We start from the raw sequence: 17,810 nt of genomic DNA on the forward strand, positions 1-17,810 counted from the left end.
ATATATATATATATATATATATAAAGTAGAATATTAGAATATTAATATAACATGAGCGTGTGTCATTGATTGACATAAATGTTAAATCAGATTGATAGATTTCGCCCTAAAATGACGATACATATATAGATACGAGACGATCTGCATATAGACGATAGATATATAATGACCTGTGTGATAAATCTGAAGATTTTCTCGCTTCAAAATTTTATTAAAGAATCTATGATTAATTCTACGACACCCTGTGCATTATGTATGCCTTCAGAGAGCCATGCAAATAAAATGTCCGCGCGAAACAACGGAGGGCTTTTTGTCCGACAAGTTTTATCGTTACTCCGGCGAAGCTTGCTCTTTATTAATTGCAAGTCGCCTACAAGAAACATCGAAGTTGCTCATTTAGCTCGTGAAAGCTCTTTATCAACGGAGTTGCCTGCCAGATTGAAACACGAGATTAAGGCTCCGGCACGATACGTCAACTTTCGTGGCACTAAGGTTTTTCACATCTTGTTATCGTGCATTATTACGTTAACGTAAATCCGGGCACCCTCGAATTGCACGAATACGACTCTATTTGTAGTAGACTGAGTCATCAGTTTTACATTCAATTAATAATATATGCGACAAATGCAATAAGATATGTAATAAAAGTGTTACATTTAAAAGTAATATATATAATAAAAGTAAAAAATTATTAGTTTTATATATTCGTTTTTTATAACGAAATTAATATATAACGAATAAATAAATAAATTAAAAATTAATATATAACGAATAACGAATAGATTTAATGGAGCATTTTTTATCGGGCGGAAAATAAGCAGCGACATAAATAGATATAGAAATAAGGCAAATAATTCATCAAGCACGGATATTTCATGGCGAGAGGATATGCTATCGCGCGAATCAGCGTTCCACATACCAGGCGCGGTCGCGCAATCGCCTAATCTGCGATCGTTTAATCGCGTAACACGGTACGTGCGCCGCGCCGCGCCGGACGGCCAGATCTACGTATTCGTGCCAGAAAGGGGTGAAAGTGTAACACTGTGCCGGGGATAAATGATTACCAGAAAATTGCAGCTCACGGCCGGCCGGCAACACCGATCCGTTTCGTGGATCGCTCCTTGTGGTCCTTCGCGCTTTTTCTTTTTTCTTTTTTTTTTCTTTCCTTCGCCTTCGTTACGTTCTTCTCTCCGCCTTTTTTTCCCAACGACACGATATCGATCGATGTCTTAAACTTTCGCTGGGCGATTAGAGCGTGTAGATTGCACGCTATTTTGCGAGCGACCGGGCCGTAATCTAAGTATTACCGTCGCGTACACGTTATAAAAAATAGGAAAATGCGGTCGCGTTTGAGAAGCAACGGTCACGCTCTGATAGGAAGAAATTTTAGGCAAGAAACCTATATTTTATCCAATTTAATAAAATTCATATGTAAATTAATTATAGTGTATTATAACCATGATTATACAATTTATAGAAATTTATATTATTGTTAATCTAAAAACAAACCCATATATGATATCAATTAATGTTTATAAAATAAGATCGGAAAGATGTTATTCCAATTTCAATTTATAATTACGTTGCAATTGACACGCAGTTTATATAACTGAAAATTATTTAAAAAATTTACATAGAAATATTATTAGCTTGCAAGATCTTCCCCGACGGGAAGGTCCTGTCAGCTCACGTTCCGATGGCACATTTACGGCCTGTGCCTATAGACATTTTTCAGTGTATCAATTAATATATTAAATTAATCAATTGGAGAGAAGATTATCAAACTCACTCGCCTCGATTATATTTGATGCTTTTCTATTTATTTGTGTTATTTACTATAGCGGTATAGTTTAACTTATTGTTGAGAAATTTATATTTTACAGTTATTCAATAAATGTGTTTTTATATATGAATAAATTATATTGTAAACTAATATATTAAAATGGATAATAAGTTGAATTAGACCGCTAAATGAATAACACAATAAAGTAGAGAAAAAATCGAGGTGTATCAACAACCAAGTCGAAAGTTGATAAAGATCTGCTCGCCCCAGAAAACCGGCAGATTCCAAGTTCAAATTGACCGAGATAATATTTTTCACAATAAATGTTCTTCGCAGTGTTTTAAGATACTTAATAGGCATCGTATTATTAATTAATAATTGAAGATTAATTTAATTGTGATCTCTATTATTCCAGCTTTAGTTTATGATTGCGTTGTAAGTTTAACAGATAATTCAGTGCGCAGTTTAAAAAACTGAAAAATGTATTTAGAGTTCACATAAAAATATTATTAGGCACCGTTGGCACCAAAGACTTTTCTCTATTTAATTGCATTAATTATATTATAACTTTAATTAAGACAATTTACAGAAATTTATTTAACTATTTAATCTTTAAAAAACGCACATATAATAATAATAATAATAATAATAATAATAATAATAATAATAATATAGTAGAAATCGAATATATTTAAGTCAAGACCAAGTCGAAAGAATAACTTAAGTGTGCGTGCGTGTGTGCGTGTGTGCGTGTGTGCGTGTGTGCGTGTGTGCGTGTGTGCGGTACGTGTGAGATTGTTTTTTTTTCAAATATTGCATTTTTATAAGCTGCTTTTAACGATACAGCCATCGGACTTCGTCGACAAGTATGCCGTTGAAAAAATTCCCACGGATGAGGCGTCATACGCCATCGATGAACGTTTACGGGTTCCCATGGAAAATGATAGACTTTCCGCAACAACGCGGGGGGCTCACTAAGGTGCGCATTATGGCGTATCTCGCTCCGCGTTTATGGCGTTGCCTCGGCATTTATTGAAATAACGACATATGGCGCGTGCGTACACTCTTACGTTGCAATTATTTCGATTCCCGTGCAGGTGAACGCGGATATGTCGAACGTATATTAGAATACATTGCAAAACGCCAGATAGAGAATACCGCCGGAAGCGTGTAAATACAGTGATATTGGAGTGCGCACAGTCGTTCCGCGTACCTTTAATAAAATATTCACGATAACAACGTAACGTTATTTACGATCCATATTCCGTAATCATGTACCTTAGTAGTTACAAGTTACTCGAAATAATTACATTTAATTTGCATAATTATAATTATTTGTATAATGTGTACGAATTTTCGTAATAATGTATAATTAATATTACTTCGACTTATTTATGGAAATTGTGAATAGGTTGTCACACGTATTTAGTATAGACATGATGTAAAAATTTTTTTTCTTTTTTTGCTCGTCATCTAAAATACATACTTTACTTTCGTATTGTAATAGGTATAGTAATTTTCATATTGTAATAGGTATATAGTAATACAATTTTCGTAAGTAATTTTTTATTTTCCTGTAAATTAATAATTTCTCCTCTCAACGTGATTAAATTTCTTTTTCTTTTTGCTTGTCACATAAAATACTTAATATAATATTTACATTGTATGTAATTTTCCTGTAAATTAAATAATCTCTCCTCTTAATGTATTTAAATTTATTTCTCTTTTTGCTGGTTGTTCGCAAATTTAGTCGCTTAAATCGTCGATCCCGCGTGGGCCCGAAACAAATAGACATACAGTCTGTTTTCTATACCTGAACTAGTGTATACATTCTTTGTACTTGAAGTAGGTATATTGATATTTGATAAAAGCGAGAAAGAAAGTTCTAGTGCAGGAATAGAAAACAGGCCTGTAGTATGAATAAACGAAGAAAGCATTGTCTTCTCTCTATAGGCTGCGTTCCGATATTCACTGCCAGTGCTGAAAGTCTATAGTGCACGTAACATATATTATAAATTTTCAGTATTTGCAATAAATATCGCAGCCATAGAGAACATGTTGCCAACAACGACAGAAAAGGGAACATACGACATTTACTTATTATATCACTATTAAAATAAGAATATAATATCTGTGTGTGTGTGTGTGTGTGTGTTTGTGTATGTGATACACATCATATTTCAAATAAATAATCAGTAGACAAAATAGATAAAATAATCAATAGACAAAGAGAGACAAAGAAAGAACATCAGTTCATTCGACAGCTGTAAGATTGCAATACTTTTGATTTTGACGGGCTTTGGAATGCATTAATACTTTGAGACTGTGAATCACTGCCTCTAGCCTACAGCAATTACATCAATCGTGGTTCTGCTGTCGAGCGTACGTTCGCTCTTTGCCGCAAGGCTTACTATTCACAACAATGAGGAGTTGCTTACAAGAACTCCGCTTCAGCTAGGACCGCCGCTGACATACATAAGACGCTTTTGTGCAAAAGGAATTTTGCCGTCCCTTTCAATATTTTTATTTATTGATTTTTTAATATTTTTTAAATAATTTTTTTAACTATCTTTAGAGAGAACGCAATTTTTCATTTTTGTTCTAGAGTACCGATCATGTTTGTGTCTTTTTCCTAGGATGGTGAAAAATGAAAATTGTTACCGTTGAAGTAAACAGAGAAATGTTTGACTTTTCAAGTTTTTATTCTAGAAAGTTACATGGTGCTAAAATGTCTTGGTATGAAATGTCTGTACTGAAAGATTTTAGTAGCGCCGGAAAATAAACAACTATCCGGTCGAACCATCCAATGGTTCTAGATTTCTTTTATATAATTTCTCTAAATTAATATATTATAGTACACGCTTTGGAAGAAATTAAATCTAACAGAAGCACATACAATTGGTGTTAGAGAAAATTGATTTTTAAAACTTAATTTTGCGTTTTCCTTGTTAACGCGCTTTTGTGCAGTTGCACATCTGTTTGCGACAGCTTCCGCACTGTCTATTCGTCTATGTCTGGGACTCATTTCATTGTAGATTAACATTAACCTCAGTTTAATTTACTCTCCATCTCTTTTCTAATTCTAAAATTAGAAGTGGATAAAAATTATAAGTTAAACCGAGATTAAAGATAATCTACGTTGGTAGAAATAAACATGGGTCGGAAACCATTAGGCGAGGGAATTTTTTGTTTAAAGAGAATTCTTGTTAAAAGTTCATTTTTGGCCTCTCCATCTGGTTTTACGTTCGCGCCTGATGATGGCGAGGTACAGGTATCACAGAGGAACGGACGTCAATTGATTTCCGAGAAGTTTTCTCACGAGTTTTTCTCTGAATTGTTTGTATTGTTCGAGCTTTTCGAGAATAACATGTGTACACGCTTCAGATCTGGCTTCGAATCCTCGCGAAAGTACAATAATTGCACGTATTTTGTTACATGTAGCTTGCAAATAATTGAACAAAGTTTAATTACAAGCAAATAAGGTGAAGTAATGTGTCTAATACAAAAAGTTTTATTTTACAGTACATAGAGACGGAAGGCTTCCAACTCAATCACATCAAGATCAAGCCATTACGCGAATACCTATTATATACAATAAAATACTTTACTTACTTTTCATATTGTACGTAATTTTCCAATTTCTCGTAAATTAAATAATCTCTTTTTCAACGTATTTAAATCGAACGAAAGAATTTTTACCTCCAAATTATATCTTATAAATTAGAAAAAAAAGTTGTTAACCTAATTAAATGCGCTTTATTAACGTTCGGTTTTTCTTTAATTTGATTACAGTCGAACCTCGATAACTCAAATCAAGGAAACAGAAAAACACTTTGAATTATAGAGTTTTCGAAATTCGAGTAAAAGAGGGTTAACATATGAAAATTCGACTTACGGAGACTTTGTACGAGAGTTTATAATTTTTCGATTATAATGGCTTTCAAAAGGAAAAAAATCAATGACAGTGAATTATTTATTGCATAAATATAATAAATGTAATCATAAAACAAAATATCAGGCTATTACTCATAGTTACACATAGCTACAACTTCGAATTATAGAGGCAACAATAAATTCGATTTATAGAGGTGAACTTTGACTTGTAGAGGTTTGGCTACTTTAAATTCGAGTTGCAGAGGTAAAATTACATCTAAATATACCTGACAAATAATTCGAAGTAAGATAGATTTTATTTCGATTTATAGAGGTTTTCGCAACGGAGCGGAAGGGAATGAATAAAATTTTCGTCTTATAGAGATTTTCGAGCTGTAGAGGTTCGGATTATCGAGATTCGACTGTATAAAATATATGTTTTTAAACATACATCAACAATATTAACATGATATTTTTGTGAATTAAATACAAGTCTTTTGTTAAATTAAAAAATAATTGTTTGACAGTGTATAGTAAAATTAAGAAATATATTTTTTTTATTTTACATTTTTTTGCTCTCATTGTCAGTGTAGAAACGATCTCCTTCGCGCCGGACGTTTCTTTCAAATTTCGCGATAACTACGTCAAATCTCCCTTCCTGTTATCCGGTTCTTTATCATTCGATTCGGACGCTTTTCACGACACCCATCATTATGCAACGGTAGGGTAGCAGAGGGTGGGCGCGAAAGGGATCGTCGCGAGGCCTCGCCAAAGGGCCCACCTGTTGCAATTTCCACCCTTGAACACCCTCTCTCTGATCAGCATACCCGGCGTTCCATCGAATTTCCACAGCGAGAGAATACAACCTAGCTGTTCTACGCTCAGAACATCGCTTCGCTTCGTGTTTATTAGGGGCAGGAAAGAGAGTGAGAGAAAGAGAGACCGTGGTGCCGCGCGGCTATATTGATTCTCGATATACGGCCACGCGTAACAAGTGTATACGTGTGAGCGACGAATAAACGCAACAGAAGAAATTTCTGCGCGGAGAAAGCAGGAGGCAAAAATAACTCCGTTCAGCAGAGAGGGGAACTATATATCGTTGTAACGCACGTCGTGCGTAACGAAAGTTTTTCCGAGCGAGCCTCGACTGGTGGCCATCAATTATTCAAGTTCGATTGTCTTGAGTCTTGATTCTGCGCAACATTGTGCGACCGGGGAAGGACAAGGCAGGAGAAAGAGGGGGGGGAGACCGGTAGGTTGAAGAAAATGAAGGGAAACGAATGCCGGTGCGCGCTAGCTGATACCGGGGGAGAAAAATTGGTGCTCGGTATATGGCAGAAGCGTACTCGCGAATGGGAATTTCGTGCTTTAATACCACGTCATTTTTGTAATAGGTCGCCAGTAAGGAAAAGGGGTATTGCGCGGATGATATTGCACGTGCTTCTGAGAAATCCGCTACTGCGGATAATTAATTTACAATGCGTCTCCGTATACTTTGGATACCGCGCGTAATAACGCTCCGAAGGAATCGATTCGTTTCCACGAAAATTATGAGGTGTTGTACTTTTGTATCATCGTTTTATTAATGCCATGAAACGATGTGTATCCCAACTGTCTTTCCAAAACTTATGTTAATTTCTTATATATATGGTAATTAGAAATACATTATATTTATGTATATATATATATATATATATATATATATATATATATATACAGAGTAACAATTTTATCTTAATCATGTGCATAATAAAATAATTCTAACATAATACAACAAAATATAATATTGAAGTAATATGTAAAGAACAATTAATTTTTAATTATTGATTTATTTGCTACCAAATTAAAGTAAAGGTCTTTTAATTCCGAATAATTTATTATATTTAAATAATTATTGTATTATCCATCAAATGACACAAGATCTGTCTGCATTTGTGCTTTGCATGTTAGCTTTATCCATCGTCAATTGTTCCTTATTTACTAACAACAATGCTGTACATTTTATTGATATCATTAAATAATGAAGTATAAGATGTTAACTTAGGTGTATCTTTAAAAATTCAACAAGAATTGAACCATAGCATTTACAAGAGATAGTAAATAGTATTAGACTTAATGGAAAAAATCAACATCATTCTCAGTTAAGATTAAATATGTTTCGTATGTCTAATCCGCCTAGGAGTCTATAAATTACAGGTCATTTCCATTATTTCAATTAAAATTAAAAAATTTTAAATAGTATTGAAATTGAATGAAATCATTTATAAAGTATTCTTCATGATTATTTACAGCTATTAGATACAGCTATTAGATTGATTATTTGGTACCTTTCTGGGATAAAAATATAAATTTTTATCCATAATGTGATCCACAACTTATCTTAAACATTTGTTATCATAGAAATAATTTGACGATACTCGAATGCCTAACTTGGAATACCGATTCGATAGAATATTAGTATATAATTGTGAGTAAAAATTTGAAAAAAAGAATATTTTTCTTATTTTTTCATTTTAAGTATTTTTTGCGCGGATAAGAAGATGCCTTATAATTGTACAGTTCTTCATTGCAAATGCGAAAATAAAATTTAATTTACAACGGTACATATTTATTTCGGTAAGTATTTCAAATCTACAGTTTGGCCCTGTGTGCGTGTGTATGTATGTGTGTGTGTCTGTGTGTGTGCAGGTTTGGTTGTTATCTCTTTTTTTAAAAATTATTTCAATTTACACATCTTCGGAGATTTAGATATATAGGTGTTCTATAAAAATCTGTTAAGTTTTCCAGCGTAAAATCTATCACGATAGAATAATCCTGGTTAATTATTAGGAATATTTTATTGTACAGTAGGCATAAAAGTGAAATACCTAGAGGGATTACAATGCTGCTTAATCACAAGATGGGGTTAATAATTATATTTCAGCCAATCATGATGCAGCGATCTGACTAATTCCCTCATTGGCAATCCATAGTCTAACTAATATTAGGTTTATACAAAATTGCTGCTTTTTCTTCTTCTTCTTTATATTATAAAGAAGAAACCGAATCGTCAAACTAGACTTCTTATAAGATCGCAATTGTGTTAGTATGTTCTATGATCATGAAGGAAATACCTGAGGGGAACCACAAAGTACCACTGTAGACGCGAGGCGTAAAGTCTAAAGAGGGAGAGGAACAATCACGTTCACCATGCAAGGTACTTTAGGTTTAGCGTCTGTTTTTCATGTCGCGACGTCAACCAAGACATTACAACCACAGTTGCTATACCTCTCCGGTTTTCGCCCGGCACACGAAAAAAATCTCCGGGCGAATGATGATCCTTCTTTGTGGGAAAGCACGATGATTTTTCTTAAGCTCAATGAAAAAATCCCCGAAAAAAGAGTCAATTTTGATGAGAACTTTTTTTTAGAGAACGTTTCTTCTGGCAAAGGATTTTCAATAGCATGGTCAAAATTGATGGCCTTCCGGCACAATACTCCTTAGAAGGTGGCAATCGTGATTACAAAACATTCACATTCTGTGAAATTATTCGCCGTCACCATCTTGGTCCTTTTTCCGTCACAACAGACATTTCATACCTGTCACCTTTTGTGACTAATGTTATACTAATGTAAACAGCATTGTAATCCTTCTAGGTATTTCCCACTTTCATACCTACGATACAATAAAATTCTAATTGTTTGTGTAATAATGAAAACCCGCAGAGCAATAGCCTTAGAATAACATTATGCTGTTTCAAGGAGGTCTTGAAATAGTAAAGAATGTTGTCGATTCGGTTGGAACGAAATTGTTTACGGCTTTTTCTTTAGAACTTTTAGGCCAGGTCTAAGAAGTCAATAATCGTAAGCGCAGTTGTAAATCTGAAGTCGTAGAAAATTGATCAAACACGGTCGAACATGAAAAGAATAATCGATTGTAACCGATCAATTTCTAATGACTTAAGACTTACGACTGCTTACGGCTCTTTTTGTTGTTGACCCGTTTGTTGTTGACCCGGTCTTACCACAGTATATTACAGGAAGTCCACTTCGTATCGGCACCTTTGATCGATTCTCGTTGAGATCACGTCAGCATCCACGATGTTAACGTTTAAAAAATCCAGGACCGAACAGAGAAAGTAGTGCCTCATAAGTAATAAAACGGATAAGTAAATAATATAGATTCGATACAGTGAAGCAATAAATTCAATATGTAAATCGAATAAAATATATGGATTGGATGAATTAATAAATATTGTTATTAATTAATAATTATTTTTTATTAAATAACTAAATATTACACATAAATTACATTAATTTACGTTAATTACATTAATAATTATTTTTTATTAAATAACTAAATATTACACATAATAAAGTTAAATTAACTTAATAAGTAATAACGCTATTAAATTATTCAAAAGATATTAGCCACAAAAGAGTTCTTGCAAACTTTTTCATTAAGAGAAAATATATCTCGTCAATAAAATTCCAAAAGCAAACTATGAAATTTTCTATAATTAATATAATTTTAATAATTACAGTTGTAACATGTGCAATGCATGCGAGATACATATATTGTGAATTTCTTTACATATTCGTAAAATGATACTTTAGTAGGTACATGTGTGAGGAATTATCGTTTCGCGCATTCTTCAACAGGCGATTTGAAATTGCCAAGTTTTGTTTCCCCGTGCCTTGTTAAGCTGTTAATCACACTTCCGCCTAGCGAGCTACGGAAATTGAGACGTCAGACGGATGAGAATCGAGCGTCATCCGATTCATCATTCGAGGGGGATAGCGCCGCTGTCGGATGGGATAGCATCGCATTTAAGCTCCTGTGAGTCGATTCAATTCCAATCGCCGTATCGCGTTCATTCTCTATGACCGCCAATAATTTATCGAATTCCTGAGGAACGATTCCAATAACCGTCGCGATTACGACGCGGCGACAAGCCATTTGGCTTGCGAGCGTTGGATCCCAACGCGCGGTGGATTTATAGTTTTCGATTAAAGAATCCAACGGCCGACCTCGGACGCAATTATTTTTTTATTTCATTGACACGTGGAAGCCTGAGAGGCAGATGTCCGAGTGACTTGCCTCGCGCGTCATCACAAGTGAGCGGCCTGCAACTACCTATATAATATTACATATACATCCAGGGTTGGATAGTGCCTAGTTAAAAAGATAAAAGTTAAATAATTTTAACTCAACTTAGTTACATTTTAAACTCTTAACTTTTAACTTAATTTAGTTACATTTTATCGGTAACTGTTAACTTTTGACCTAATTTTCTTTACAGTTACAGCAGTTACATTTTTAGCGCTTCTTGTAAATCCAAAATAAAATATATATCCGCGTTGATGTCTTCAAACTCAAATTTAAGAACACACATCAAGGCAATTGTTATAATATAATTAAGAATATAGTTTGGCCACTTTTGGGAAAAAACTGTTCGCGCACCTTCTATGCATTAAATCATGTTGGAAGAAGTCCTTCGAAATCGATTGTCTTTCCGCGGCTTGACAGAAATAAGTATAAGTATATAAGTAAGACAGAAGTAAATAGACACTTTATTTAGAAACTTTATTTAGAATTTTAGAAACCCTAAAATTATAAAATAAAAAAATTTAACTTTTAGCTGTTCAGTTACTTTTTTTTATTAACTTAAACTTTTAATTCAAATAATTTTATTATGGATTAACTTGTATCTTAACTAAGTTAAATTTTTAAGACTGCTAACTTTAACTTCATTAAAAAAAATATTTGCTTTAACTTAAGTTAAAAAATATATTAACTTACCCAATTCTGTATATATCGTAATAAAAATCGCAATATAAATCTTTATTATTTAATTACATTGTAATGTTACATACAAACATACTGTGAGAAATACAAAAACACATAGAGACGTGTTAAAAGAAAAACAATTCAATTACTGTAATTTAACTGTACTTTACTGTCAATTTTAAACTAGACATATATATTTACAGTTATTTTTTTTATTTATGCAAATTATGACTTCAACATTGCATTACGACATTTACAACTATCTCTCAGCTATGATATGCAAGTATAAAACGATTGATTTTTTATTTTCTCTTTTACATATTTTTAATTTATTATTACCATGTAAATAGTAGATAAGCGAATGTTAAGAAAACTTTACGATAATCGCAATTGCGTTCTATTATATAAAAATGTTTATTTTATTTATTACTTATATCTTGATGTTTTCACTATATTAATTTAAAATTATCATAATTTATAGTACAATTGTCGGGAATATAAATATAAGATTATTATTACTAACGTTAGTCAAAATAACTCAATCAACATCAAAATTGAGCTTCCAACTGTAATTATTTTACCATGCAAGTCACAAGTACCAAACACTTTTCTCTCAATGTTTATATAATATAAATATCATATATTTAATAAAATACTTCTGTTTCTATACTCCTATATCTTCTTTCCTTGTATTTTCATGTTTCTACCTTTCTGTATTGATTGTAAAATTATATAGATACTCGATCGACCTAATACTCTTTTCTTAGCGGAGCCCTTTATATGTACAAGCGAGCAAATAGGAAATGACAGCGCGTGTTACCTAATTCTTTCTCCATTCTTCGATCCGTAAGAATTTTTCGTGCGTGTCCCTCTGTCTCGTCCAATCTACGCTGACCGTCAGGACCTGACGTCTTACCAGCGTGGTTGTAAGCACCCCTATCGTGCTCTCTCTCTCTCTCCTCCCGCTTCCCCTCCCCTAAATTCAAGCTAAAGCGCCCGTATCAATAACGTTTATTCCATTTCGTAGCGTGACTAGAGATTTTGTGCGATGCAAGGCACCCTTTCGAGAGAGACCGGCTGTTTGTCTTGAGGACGAGAACATCGCCCCATAGCGCGGCAAAGTGCGGTGTAATGGTGTCCCGCCGCAGGCATACTTAGCTAATTAAACTGTATCGTGGATATTCGTTTCGGGGGATTAAGTTACGGACCGGGGCACGCGACCGTCTCGCAGCTGCGAGGAGGCTCATCGCCGTCGGATAGGAAGAGCCGAAGAATTCCTCGTCCAGCAGATCCGGTATCTGTGTTACGTTGTAATTTTAATTTCTCACATTGTTCTTTGCAAATTAAATTAAAATTGTATCAATGATAAGAAATCAATAAAAACTTGACTAATTAACTTTTATCGGTGATATCTTTCGTTTCGTGTATCTATACCGAGATAAAAGTGTTTAGTATTTATAACTATGTGATAAAATAATTATAATTTATAGACGCTCCATTTTTATAGTCATTATTGCTATAATTATATTACGTTATTATATAATAACGTATTATATAATATTAGCAATAATTATACATATATTTATAGTTTTATTAAAACAAATATATATTTGGCATAAAAAATGACAACATATTATAATTAATATAAATTATGACCGCAATAATTTTTTTTCTGTAAATATATTTGTAACTATAACTATGTGGTAAAATAATTATAATTAGAGAAGCTCCATTTTTATGGTCATTACTGCTATAATTATATTACGTTATTATAATATTAGTATATTAATAATGATACAATATACTTATAGTTTTATTAAAATAAATATATATTTAGCATTAAAAATTACTACACATTACGGTTAAATTATGACTGCAATAATTCTTTTTCTCTAAATAAATATATTCTTGTGTTATTAATAAACTGATATATTTTGTAAACTCCTCGAAAAAGATTTAAATTATGAAGGGCAACCCCGATAAATCTGCCTATTGAAAATTTCTCCACCTAAGCACGTGACTCGAAAGCTAACAAAACGTTCAATAGCATGCAGTAGAGAAAAAAAGATGGATAATAGATAATAGATATAGGTACACGTTTGGTACGTAATAGCATTTGCGGGTCACATCTGTCGATGCGATGCGTTACACGTGCCAGAGATAAGGTCTATGGATTGTTCTGATCGATTATGCGCGTTCAATGCATCCGCACGCCCTTCAATATTAATATCGCACGTTCTTTAACGTTCGACTGGACAATTTGCTATCATAGGGATTTTTTTAAATATCCCACAAAACGTATTGATAAAACGCTTATCAAATGTAAACGCTTATTATAAACGCTTATCAAATGTACCTATTAAATAGTTTACTATTACATTTATTATTAAATAGTTTACTTATTTAATTACTTACCTAACAGTAAATCAGTAAAATTTCAATATTTTTATTTTCTAGCACATTTATTGTGCGATAAACACAGCAATACGCTAAATAATAAACATAAATGTGTATATCAATCACGTTAAATAATTTGTTAATATAACAATAATTATTTTCTCCTGTCAAATGACGAATAAAATCAATCTTCCTGAGGCTGGAAGGTTACGAAGGTTACAAGATGTCCAACGACATATGTCTCGAGCATTACGAGAATGCATTTATCCGAAGCATAGGTTAATTATAGGTCTAGCCACGTAATGGCCTCATTTATCAAAGCCACACTAACCTAAATTGGCCGAGGTCTATACACGCATACAGCCACAAGAAGCAGATCCGACAGAGGCTGCTCTCATCTTCGATTTTCGACGTTGGTTTCGGTACCTCAAATTTGCAGTTCCAAATCGTCCGTAATTTTGTGTGTATGTGTATACATATACATATATTTTTAACACCGATTTAATTAATTCTTCGATAACTTCAGACGGCGATCTTAATTTCAAATCCAGGACACTATAACTTAGAAAAGGAACGTTACGTGTTCTCCGACTAATTGTAAGATTTAATGTAATTGATTATATTTTTAAAAATTTGTATTAGCGGCTAAAAGAAGGCTTAGTAAAGTCAAAACGTTCCACTGTAATTTTATCGAATAAAATTATATAATTTTACTGCAACATCTTGTTTGCACGCTTCATTGGCCTTTATATCCTCTAATTTCTATTTTATTGTAAAATACGAATATACAATTTTAATTTAATTAATTCTAATATTTATTTTAATATAATTTAGTAACTTAATCAATTCTAGAAGTTTACTAGAAGTTTGCTAGAAGAATTCTAGAAGTTTTGCTAGAAGTAAAGCCCTAAAATATCGCGCTTGACGAAAATAAATTCTTCGAATAAAAAAGATTATTCCATCGAGTGTTTGATATAAATATTGCACGTTAACGAATTCCGAAAGTTCGAGCGAGAAGGCTGAGTCGCTGATAATATTATTATCGCAACCTTGGGTCAGATAGGGGTTCGGCATTGCGGAACCTTGGATCGCTACAAATCGACTGTGAATGCCAATGTTAAGCCCGCATATATTCCATCGGTGTCGCGCGGCGGCCTTCAGTCAGGCAAATCGAAACTCCCCGATGAATGACGATGCAAGAATGAAGACACAGGTGCGAATGTATATCAGCACGAGCAGGATAAGTATAATTTATCACGAGCGCTGCGTTTTCACCAAACAACGATTTCACAACACCGGACCGCGATTACATTACTGCCATTATTATTACATACAGTCGAATCTCGATAACTTTTAAGAGAAGAGAAAAATCCTTTAAGTTATAGAGTTTTCGACTTATTGAAATTCGAGTAAAAGAGGGTTAACATATGAAAATTCGACTTACGGAGGCTTTGTACGAAAGTTTATAATTTTCTGATTATAATGGTTTTTAAGGGGAAAAAAATCAATATTTAACAGTGAATTATTTCTTGCATATATACATATAATAAATGTAATCATAAAACAAAATACCAGGCTATTACTCATGCAGATTACACATAGCTACAACTTTGAATTATAGAGGCAGCGACAATAGAAATTCGACTTATAGAGGCCTAGCTACTTTAAATTCGAGTTGCAGAGGTAAAATAATCCATTTAAATATCTGACAAATAATTTGAATTAAGGTAGGTTTTATTTCAATTTACCTACAAAGATTTTCCGTAGTGGAGCGGGAAAGGGAATGAACAAAATTTTCGTCTTATAGGGATTCTCGAGTTGTAGAGGCTCGAGTTATTGAGGTTCGACTGCACTGCTATTATTTTACTTTATCGTTGCGTGTCTACGAGGAAACGGAGGAGGAAAAACGGGAAAATTTGTAATTAAAAATATTTCGTAGATTTGACACTACGATGTAATATAAAAGTGCGACTCTCGCGAGCGTAGGCAATTTAAAGCAGACGCGAACAATAGTCGCTTCGCGACCCGTATTAAATTAAACAGAGTTATTCTTTATTGCCTCTTTGAAACTAAACGATCAATTTAACGTCCGGGAAAGGAGAGGAGAGGGAATCCCCAGTGTCTATATATGATACCGTTTATACGATTCGATTCCGGTATCGTGGCTATTAGTACTTCATCGACGAGGCACTTCCCCGATACGATAGAAACATCCCAGACGCGATCGTATCGCTCTGCGAAATTCCGGCCCGTGAATTTCATTATGGCTATTGAATCGAGGGACGCTCCATTTGCCACGCGGGGAGATTTAGGTGTCTTTCTCCGGTTTCTCTATACTGCGATGGAGCAGACGCGCTCGTAGAAATCCCGATATATATGTATACGTGCCACGCGACCGTAGTCCACGAATTATAGAATTCCCTCGTTCCGCATCGAATTCACTCGTCCCCTTTCCCCTCCTCTTCTCCCCGCGAAACGCCATTGATCTCTCGCAGGGAACTCACCCTTCGCTCCTAGAGGGTGACAATAAACTATCGTTTGTGCCCCTGTGCAGCATGCCACTGCATTTCGCACGACGCACCGATAAATACTTTCGGCAATTTAATGTGTGTTAACTACTTTGAGGATGAAAACGAAGATTCGTGATTCTTTTGTATTAACGATTGTAATTATATGTATCTGTTTATATAACAAATACATTGATTATATCATCCCTGGTATTATTATATCATCATATTTTGCATCATCATATTATGCATCATATTTTTACTATTTATTGAGAGATTTACTATTTTTAAGGATTTGGTTTTACATAATATATTGTAATTCATATAATCTATCATTGCTGTAATTACTCGGTTGAGATATGTAAGGAATAATAGAAAAACGTAAGCAGTAAGCAAATCAACATACAATGAGACTTAAGACTTAAGATTTAAGAAAATTGACCAATCATAGTCGATTATTTATTTCACTTGAAAAGAATAACCGATTGTGATTGGTCAATTTTTTAAAACATTAAGCCTTAAGTTTCATTGTAGACCGCTTTATTATTTGCTACTGTTAATGTAATTAATTTACATACACTATTTCATTATTGTGATTGACCGACAATTCGTTTACTGTTTTCTATATGTCACTATAACTTAAAGAAAATAGTGTCTACAAAATGAATGCATTTGTTGTCATAAAGCGTCATTTGCAATATTCATAAAAAAGTATAAATCTGCTAGCAGTAGAGGCGACAGCAATTAATGGAAACGCAAGTGTTTTCTGCTTCTATTAAAAAATTTTATTTTATAACATTATTATTTAGATCAAGGTACTAGTAGCCGCCAATAGTAACTTAACAAAATATTTAAAAAACTTATCGTTTTATTTCACAAAAATAAATAAATATTTGATAAATACTACTATGTGATTATTAATTAAGACCGTCCGAACAAAAGAGAAACTCTTACTTGAAATATGTAAAAATAAAAATGATTGTCATTTTCGGCCTCAAGATTTATTACTAAAAATATTACTAAAAATACACACACAATTGCTTAAATATATACGTATAAATACTTATTGTATGGTTCTGAGAAACTAGATAAATTATAATGTAATATATTGTTCATATTTAATATATAAATTAAAAATATTTGTGTACAAAATTATAATGCATATAAAAGATGAAGAAGAAATTTCATTTCTGTTAAAAATATATTTTATAAAAATAGTTAATAATAATTAAAATACTTAATCAAAATAAAATTATCTCCAAAAGTTTAATATTACATATACCTATACTTAATTTATGTCAACTGTCGCTATCCACCGGGAGAATTACAAAAAAACAATGAATTGAATTGCGATGTATTAGACGAACACTCCGCATGGGCAGACAAGTAAAACGAGTATTTTTTCCCGTCGGACGAGTTTGCGTAGGGAAAAATGCGGCCGGCATAAATCTACGCGTGCACCCTGCGCGCGGCAGCAAACA

At 33.3% G+C, this 17,810-nt stretch overlaps 1 long non-coding RNA gene across 1 annotated transcript; it reads right to left on the reverse strand.

Moving 5' to 3' along the window:
- Positions 1-10,134: 10,134 nt before the first annotated feature.
- LOC105449327 lies at positions 10,135-14,118 on the reverse strand. The gene is made up of 2 exons (XR_974332.1): positions 13,841-14,118; positions 10,135-10,771 (listed from the first exon to the last, which is right to left on the reverse strand). It is a non-coding gene; the product is annotated as an uncharacterized LOC105449327 (long non-coding RNA).
- Between the last annotated feature and the right edge of the window lie 3,692 nt (positions 14,119-17,810).

The sequence above is a fragment of the Wasmannia auropunctata genome, unplaced genomic scaffold, assembly GCF_000956235.1.
Source record: "Wasmannia auropunctata unplaced genomic scaffold, wasmannia.A_1.0 LD336076.1, whole genome shotgun sequence".
Lineage (NCBI taxonomy): Eukaryota > Metazoa > Arthropoda > Insecta > Hymenoptera > Formicidae > Wasmannia > Wasmannia auropunctata.